Source organism: Argiope bruennichi, chromosome X2, assembly GCF_947563725.1.
Source record: "Argiope bruennichi chromosome X2, qqArgBrue1.1, whole genome shotgun sequence".
Taxonomy (NCBI): Eukaryota; Metazoa; Arthropoda; class Arachnida; order Araneae; family Araneidae; genus Argiope; species Argiope bruennichi.
In genome coordinates this window covers 128,549,437-128,559,363 of record NC_079163.1, presented here as the reverse complement: position 1 = coordinate 128,559,363, position 9,927 = coordinate 128,549,437, and positions in this window count along the sequence as shown.

The following is a 9,927-nucleotide window of genomic DNA, read 5'->3' as shown; positions in this document are numbered from 1 at the left end:
TTTCAAGCTGCACTTTCGGAAAAAGTTTTAAATGTTATTTTCGACAACTCTTCCTAAAATATCCAATTGAATCGGTCTGTCACCATAAAAATAGCAGATGCTTAGATCTAATTTTATACTTTCTTCTACGTAAGAGTAATCAAACGATTTAATTTGTGTAGAAATATTTCGTGGATATCTGTTTAACTCTCGGTTGTTGCTAAAATGATTTCAGGGATAAGTGTAAAATGATTGAGCTACTTCTCTTGCTATGACACAGCGCGATACTCAGAGTACAATACTGACACTGGGGGGGGGGGGCATTCCCCGATAATTAAGAGCCAGCTCAGCTGTCTCGCCATTGGCGCATTCTTTACAGACGGGTATATTATTTTCCCCACTTATTTCTATTCTTCCACCGAAGATAAGACGCTTTTGTGTGAAAAAAAAAAACTATGGTAATTTCATTTGCATTTATTTTTTCAGCAATAGTGAACTAAATACAGATGCCTAAAAATAGGGTTGGATGCCAAACGGTAGCGATACCCAGCCGCCATACTTGATGGGCGGATAAAGGGATTAAGAGATATGATATGGAGTGGTGAAATAATTACGGGCAACATTTTCACTGGTTATGAGCCTGCCTAATTGCCCATCGTTTATATTTCACCCGCATTTTTTTAGTTGATTTTCACGTGGTTCAAGAATTATAATTAGTTAGTTTTGAAAATCATTTTTTAAAGACATTAATGGCCCTAAAACAAAATGTTTTTGTAAATCTCAAAGATTGAAGGGGTAGGGATGCTGTTAAGTTTTTCCATTCCAGGAGTGTTCTTGTTTCATCATATGAAGATGCGCTATTTTCACATTATTTATAAAATTCATTGTAGTAATGAGACATTTTGATAAAGATGCTGGTATTTACAGCCCCCGATTAATATTAGAGATTTTCGGATCGCTCCAAGCTCCATTTTAAGTAAGATGTCAAGATTGTTGTATTATGGTTTCATTTGTTAACGATTTATCGTGGGCGACTTCAGTTGACGATGCTTTTCATTTTTCGACTATTTATCCGGAAGCCATAAATATTAACAAATATCTAATGCAGAAAGAGAATATAAATATATAATAAATTTATCATCAATAAGGATTTAAAATAAAAAACATTAAAATTTTATTGCTGCTAATTTGATTAGCATTTTGTTGATAAAGCAGATTTTAACGCTATATTTATATCCATTAAAAATACGTTAGGGAAATACGTTCTATTTATTATGAATGGAATATTAATTTTCTTAAGCCCTATTCTCCAAATTTGAGCCTGTGCTAACAGCGATAAAAGTCGTTGAATCATTGAAAATTTAGAAACCCTCCTTTTCAGAAAGATATTTGCATTCTTTTCCTCGATAATTTTAGTAAACATACGTTCCTTTGTTTGTGTGACAGATTTATTATGTTTCCATTTCTGTGTAACCAGGGTCATCTTAACACATGTGATGTGAACAACCTAATCTTGAGTCATTTGACACCCTATCAGAATTGTAACTATTAATTTGAGTAACAATGGTCCAACGAAATACCCCTCCCCCAACAAAATAATTGAAGAGTAAAAAAAATATCAATTGTTCCCGAATTCGGACCTTACTATTTTGCAAATCGGCCTTTTTTTTTTTCCAAAATAATCACTAATTTTATACTTAACATTCATGAAGTTTATATATATATAAAAAATTACCCGCATCAAAGTAATTCTGAAAGTTATATGCTCTTGCAATATTCCCAAAATAAACAGTATTATTGCACTTAAAAATAATCCCATTATGCTTTACAAACTTCTGGACTGTGATGCTGGGCACCAAAATATCAAGTTCTTGACTCATTTTGGCTTTCATTGAAAGGTTTTTTCCAATACGTTCGTTCTTGCGGAACTACAAACGTTAATTGCTTAGTCTTGCTCATTAAACGCTCGCGGTTTTTTAAAATGCTATAAAGATGAGGCTGTGAGATTTTAAAGTGCACTGTTACGGTGCATTGACTTATTTTAGATAAACTTTCACACTTGTTAAGAATTTCGGTTTTATCTTTAAACTGTATTTTTTCTAAATCCATTTGGCTTTCGTAATTATCGTGATTCAGTTCCAGACAACAATATTTTCATGCCTGGTTAACAGCTATCGATTCAATCGCTCTGGCATAGCAATCTAAATCGCTCCAGTTAAACCAAAGGAAAGTGAAACCCATCCTTTGGGAAATTCGACCCTCAGATGTTCCTTTACAAGCAGAGTAAAAAATTCTATGATCGTCAAACATTAACATTGATTAAAAAAAAAGGATTGATCTATTCTCCACTTCAAAACTGTTAACATTAAACGATGTATTGATCACCCTAAACGAATATTTTTAAATACATTTGAATATATTGGTTTCGGACGAGACGTTCTTGGTAGTATAAAGCGCGATATAACCACAACCACATCAAGTAATCAAATTTTCTGATTGAAAATTAAAGTAAAATTTGTATAATAAATTTTTAAGCGTTCCTGTCCTATAACCCATATAACATAAAATATTAAAATGCCCTTGTTGATAAGCAACAGGGTTCTAATTCAATATTCCGCTTATAATTTATTTTCTGATTACCATATGCATAATGGTCGAATTGAATGCTTTCGGCGCAGTTTTCATATAATATCCACTTTTCTCACATTTTGTATGTTCATTTCATTTTTTTTGATCGTATTCTGCTTTATGTGGTCATTTAATACTTTTATATCTTGTTTTACTTCGACCATCTATTCTACTTTATCTTTTATGCAAAATAAATAAATAAATAAAAGGAAGAAAAAACAAATTCGTACTACACCATCAAATTCAACAATTAACGTTTTTATTTACCAGAAAATTTCATTTCATTTCCCATATTAGTCATCATGGAAATACCATTACCACAAGAAAACTCTCTGTCACAGTTGTAGGATAGAAAAAACCGTGGGGAAAAAGGGCCGTTCTTTAATGAGCTTTTAGCTGCCTTCTAGAGACGGTGCCATTAAGACGTTGATGTGCAGTAATAAAAGGATTTTTTTTGTCCGCTTCTGTTATCAATAGTGTTCCTTTCAAAGACGATCATTGAATGGGGATTTTCAAATAGGTATGGTAAGTCTGATAGATACAGTGAGGTTTTTATGCATTATTTGGTCACCTGCGGACGCATTCAATGCTTGTGAATGTTTAATAATTTCAAGCAAAATATTCACTGGAAGAATGACGAATACTCATTTCTCTTTCTTCCTGGTAAGTGATTGATTTGCACTCTTTTATTTACCTTCTTTCACATATCATCGAATTTTGTAATCGATTTTTCGCTCACTTACTGATGTACTAGCTTTTTAAAATTTTGTATAGAGGATTGCTTCCGATGACAATAGAAATTATTAATATATTCATAATTTAATTATAAATAAAAAGAAAGTTTCGATTAAGTCCTTATTCCATGAAAGAGATCCTATCTAGTGTGAATTTGAGAAAAAATAACAACATTCCATAATAATTTTAGTTATAAATCATGAAATATATTAACGAATAAAATGCAAATCCTTTTTAAAAACGTATTTTATTACTGTACTGAAAAGGAGAAAATAATTTTTTTATCAAAAATCTGAAAGCAATACGATTAGAAAAATGAAGTTGTTTCTTATGTCATTTGTCATAGACAAGCCCGCTAACGAAGTCAGCGATTTTAAGCTCAGAGAGCATCTCTTGTTTTCAGTAGCGCCATTTAGGGCCAAGAGTACGTCTTAGCTACTCATGCTTCAAATTCGCTTGCACAACCCCTTTTTACAGGGAGGCACATTCACAAGTCATAAATAAAGCACAGATAAAGAACAATCATGCCCGAACCGGGACTCGAACCCGGGACACCAGATCCCAGAGACGTTTTACCCCTATGCCAGAACGCCGGCGGAGAAAAAAAGTAAAATTGAATACCATAATAAAGAAAACTGTTGATAATTCATTAAAAATTAAAATATATTATAAATATGATTGAAATTCCATTTGTTTAGAGAGTTTTTTCCATTAGTATTTTCCCCTTTGAAGTATTTCTTCCGACTTCAAAAATTTTGATTTAAAAAAAAAACTACCTTTCAGTAAATTAATAAAAGCTTCTTTTTAAAAAATACTTAATTTCATTAATTATTATTGTAAAATGATCTCCCATCACTTTTAATCGTCATTAAGTTGGTGTATTACAAATTTTCATGCGCTGTTGCTGACAATTAGTTTTTAAATTGTAGTGCAGTAGCAATCATTTCGCTTGTTTTATCTTGTTTGAAATTTAAAAAAAAAAAAAAATGTATTTTGATAAGCAACAGTTCTCATTGCAAGTGATAATTTGCTCCTCTGCTCTTTAAACTTTAAAAATAAATTTTTCAAATTTAATTAAATGACTTTAATTTGAGCAACTTTTTCTAGCAGAACATAATTTTTTTTTTTTTCTGTACTCGGTTCAGTGAGCCCTTTTTCAGATGTGTATTTATGCTAGAAAATAATTTTTATGTAATTATGTATAATTATGTTTCTCAAATTTCAGTTCTTGAAAATTAAGTGTTATAATTTTTTTCCGTTTCTAATTATTTATTTCAAGCTTTAAAATGAATTTGGTGAAAGTAAAACTCAAATGGAAATGGAAATGTAATATAGTTGAAAATTCACCACATGAAAAAAAATAGTTTACTCGAAAATGTAAAAAAACAACAAGAAATAAAAATCATATTTAATTATCTGTTGAACTTATGCTTAAAATTCAATGGCTTTGTTCATTTTTATTAAAGCATTTATGAAATGGCACGAGATATGTAAAGAAAACAAATGGGAAAAAGAATCTCTTATAACTTTTATAAGAAATAAGCTGATTATTTTGCCAAAATTAACAAGAAGAACTAACTTTTATTCTTAAGCTTCATGTCTGTCAATGATTTTTTTTTAAATTTCTGTATAATTCTTGAATGTTTATTTCAGTAGCGATAAAATTAATTCATTTCTCTAGGTAACAGTAAATCTTATTTATTATTTATTGATTTGTGTTCTGAAGAGTTTCTTCCGGTGCGCATGACAAACGTAACTGCCCCTTTATCTAAACATGCGATCAGTTGATTTGGTTTAATTATATTTATGTTAACGTCCCGATGGACCTTTAAGGATGAACTTACTGATTCAGATGACGAGGAGCACAACCTCTCTTTAAACATAAGAGAGGAAGAACCTCTCATTCTCGTCTGATATATCGTCTAGAAGAACAAGCATGCAATAAAACATTGCTCTGTATGGCACACATGAAATATCATAATGCACCTGACGATGTGAATTTTCATTTCGCTGAAACTATTTTACTTGTTGAAACGTTTTACTTTTTTTTACTGTTGTGAATTTACCGAAAATATTTTTCATAGAAATGAGATCATTTTCATCCGAAAAGAATTTCAGAATTGAATAAAAAATCTTCAAAACGTGTGCTCTTAATCCATATTGAATCTCAGCAAGACGAGCAATATGTGATTATTAGATGCAATAATAGGGAAGCAATACAAATGAGAGCAATGAAGAATCTTCTCACGCTGGCATTGCAATTGCGGTTCCACGAAGTCAGTGGTTTACAAAAGGATTTTTATTTTTATTTTATTTATTTGCTTATTGGAACAATTTTAGCAGGTTTTCTCCACTGGTCATCGATAGGAAAGTGGAATGATAGGAATAGTCATTGTCAACTCCATTTGACATAATGTAGCCAGATAATGTGTACGATCATGAATGAATGATGTGATATGCATTTTTGGATTTCGTTGGGCTCAGGGAGATTCAAATATGTTCACCTTAAGTAAAAGAGTTTTATTTCACAGAATATCTATTATTAATGTATAAAACTAAATTTTGTCTGAATATATCAATGACGTTCAAGCACATTAGGATCATTATCAGAACTACTTAACTGAGCATAATAATGTTACCTTGCGGCTTTCGCCATCTTGTCTGACGGCACAGTCATTGATTGGAGGGGGAGGGAGGTGATGATGTGGAAAATGTAGTTGTTGATGGCCAGTTAGGACCAAATAATGTGGGGAGATATACTAATAGCCCAATTAGGTGTTAGTGCCTGGAGATTTTTAAAGCGCCATAACACAAAAATGAAAGGATGCTTCCAGTGAACGAACGTGAAATCTACTGATGTAGCTAATGATTGGATTTTGAACTCGTGAAATAGTGATATAGAAAGCTGCTATCAAATTCTATATGAGCGAGAGAGGAAAAAACGAACAAAAGAAGCTATTTTGATTTTACAAATCACATTAAAATGTTCGGATGACTGCATTTATCTAAATTTATTTGTTTGCCATCATTAATTTTTCATTTGGGTGTAACATTTTTAGAGTAATTTTTTTTTCCCCCAATCTCAGTCCAATTTCTGTTACAATTTTTTTCTTCTTCGAACCAATCTACGAACAAAAACGAAAATTGATTCGCGACTCTAAATGTTCGTATTTCTAAAAAGAAAAAGGGAAAGGGAAGTATTAATTAATGATAAGCAAAAAAATAAAATAAAAAGTGTTTTTTTTATATAAATATCTTTCTGAAGTAATTAAACCAAATCATGGACGAAACTGGAGATGACCAAAATGAGCTGATTACGATTAATGCATTCTTCCTCTAAGTAACTTTGTAGTATTTTTTCCTTTGTTTTAATCAAGGTATAAACATTTTTAAATTTAACCCCATCCTGCATTGCATCATCAAGCAATATCTAAAAAATGTGCTTTCTTTATGACATTTGAATTCCCTCTATGCCAAATTCAGTGATCAACAAAAAACTTCAAAATAGAGTGCTAATTAATCAAGCCCGCTGGGTTCAATTGTCTTTAAAAGTGAAAGGTCATTCTTCCAGAGCCAGGAAATGCTGTAACTCAATTTCCATGCATCTGGTGTAAAGAAGCCTTGCTTTACTAATATTCCTACTATTTCAAAGTCGATTTAACCCAATACGTTTTTTTTTTTTTTTTTTGACTTTGTGAGTGCCAATAAATTGTAGCATCTTTTTGGTTAAAGATGGTATTAAAATAAATAAAATGAAACTGTATTAGTTTACACTGCAATTACGATTTGTCGTTTTATCAATTTACAGGAAGGTGGGTGGAGTGCTTGAACTCATGACTCTTACCCTCCGTGTAATACAATCGGATGAAGAAATGATTTGGCAATAATATTGCTTAGCAAGATGGTTGTGCTTAATAAATAATAAAGCTAATTAGTAAGAAGATAAAAAATGGTGGAAGAGAATGGATTTTACATTTAAAAAATGGATCGGTCCGCAGTCAAGTTGGTATGGTAAAGCTGTAGTTAATCGCAAATAAGTCGGCGTTGTCGCCTAAACTTCCATTGTAACTTCCTTCATTACCTCATACTTTTGATTCTCAAATCTGAACTGATAAAATTTCTTATATCAGGTGCTGAATTCGTTTCTACCTTGAATTTGAATTTAATGTTCCTGTTTATTTATTTTAATTTTTTTATTATTTTTAAATTATAAATAAATGGTTCATATTAAAAGTTTTTTTTTTCAGAATTCTCCTTCCAAACTTTTACCTTGCGTAGAAAAGAAGTCTCAGATTCAAATTCGGATATATAATCAAAGATCAAATTTTTGCTGGTCTCAAAAAACGAAACAAAAAAAAACTTCCGTTTTTTTAAAGATGCGAATTATTTTGAAGACACAACATAAAAGTGTACGATCGAGTTGGTGTTTACTTTCTGATTCTTGCCATCTTTTTTCTGTTCCCATCTTTCTTACTTTAAGGGATATCTTGTCGTCACTGTTTGATTTAAAATCTGATCCGAAGTGAATGTTACGAATTTTAAATTTAACAGGAGGTTTATTCTTTTCAGTCATGAAAAAAATTTTCGCTCTGATAAGTGCTTGTAAATACAGAAATAATTTCGTGAAACAGTTTTCGAATGTTTTCAAATTTGGCTGACAAATATTTGTAAAATTCAGTGATACCTTGAAATCTGAATAGCACTGAATCTCGTTCACACCCATTTGTATATGATAGTTTACTAAAATATACCTATGAAGAAAATCGAAGAAAACTTTTCTTCCAAGAATCAAACCTTGAGAAATTCATTTCTAAGCTGTAAAAGTTTTTCCGTGTATATTTAATACTAACCGCCTTTGCCGACCAGCTGGTTCACCGGAATGAATGGTCACTAAAAATTTTAATTAAATATTTTATGTAACTTGGTCTTAATGGCTTCTCCGGCAAAATATTTTTGTTTCAAATTTTGATAGGTATACTATTTTATACTATTTTAGATAGGCTAGTCATTTTTCTAAGCATTTCCCTTATTTTCTATCAGATCCCTTAAAATTCGTAAAAAATGAATACAATCTGCTATTTCTAGCCTTTTAATAATGTAACGCAATTTCTAACCTAAAACGATGGAAAATATGCGATTTTTCTTCATAAATTTTATTTTAAATATATAAATTTCGCTAATTCTTCTTAAAATTAAGTAAATACAACTCTTGCTTTCCGGAATTTGTTTTGCCAATAATCATTTGTGTTGAGGAAGGATTATAATACGGCTTGTAATACAAAAACGAAAAAATATCAGCAACTTTAACAGTGACTTTTATCAATAACTTTCATATTTTCCAGAATTCTAATATTTTTATATTATCGCTCGTGGTATGTTTAATATTCTTATGTTTTTGTTCTTGTATTGTACTTGATACACTTAATATTCATTCAGTATTCTTATGACTCTGAAAAATATGTTTAAATTATGTTTTGAATATAGAAATAAATCAATGATTATGGTTAAATAGAGAAGAAATGTTTATATGTCACTCAATTGATGTCATTAAAAATATAATTTTTTGACTTAATGTAAAAATCATTTCTGTACAATAATACTTTCAGAAGGTAAAACGCCAAAATTGAGCTTAATTTTAATTAAAATTTCCGCGTTGCTCATTTCTGCCTTCCGAAATAGATATGCGTGAAGCTTGCTAGCCCTAAGTCAGACAATCTAGCAATACACACACATAAAAACACATATTAATCTTTGTTATAAAAAATATAGCTTTCCCTCAACTTGTTTGGTTCACTTTGCGTGTCAAAAAATACAAATTTTTCAACTGCGTTTCTCAAAGATCGTTACTGTCTCGTCTCTTAGTCTGTTAAGATTTACATATTGCATTTTGCGCCATGTTTGCTGGCCCGCAGATGGTCACGAGTTTGATTACCTTGTTATAAAATATAGCTCGGGAGGAAAATAAAACCTTAATTTTCGTTTCTCTCTCTTTTTTTCAGTTTGAGAAGTAGAAAAATAAAAGTGAAGTCAAATTGCAAGGGTTTAAAGTGAAAGTCAGGCATAGAAGTAATGAATCAAGCATCCCTTGGTTCTTGAAATATTGATAGAAGGCTAATATGAAACGTGCTACTTATTCTGATTTTTTTTTCTGTTTATCTTGTTCTAATCTATTTACCGAAAAAGGTTTTTTCTTGCACAAATAATATCCGGCCACGGAAAAATAATCAACTAGATGTGTTAATATTGATGTCGCTACTAATTACTAAGATTCATAACATTCAAATTTGTGTCAAATTCAACAAGAGAATATGCACTGAAACAAGTTCATAATTCATTACTATTTTCGATTCATCTACTTGAAGTAAAAGAAATAAGGGTAAAAGTATAATATATTATTCATGATTTCCCGCGTTCTTTTTGCAGATTTTTTTGCTAGTTTGCTTTATATTTATTATTTTTGAACTTTTTGGTATAATATCCAAATCTTTCGTTCCACATTGAAGTGTATAAAATCTATTTGTAACTTCTGAAACAGAATTCCTAAAACAAATTTTCTCATCATTAAAACTAATTATATATTAATAT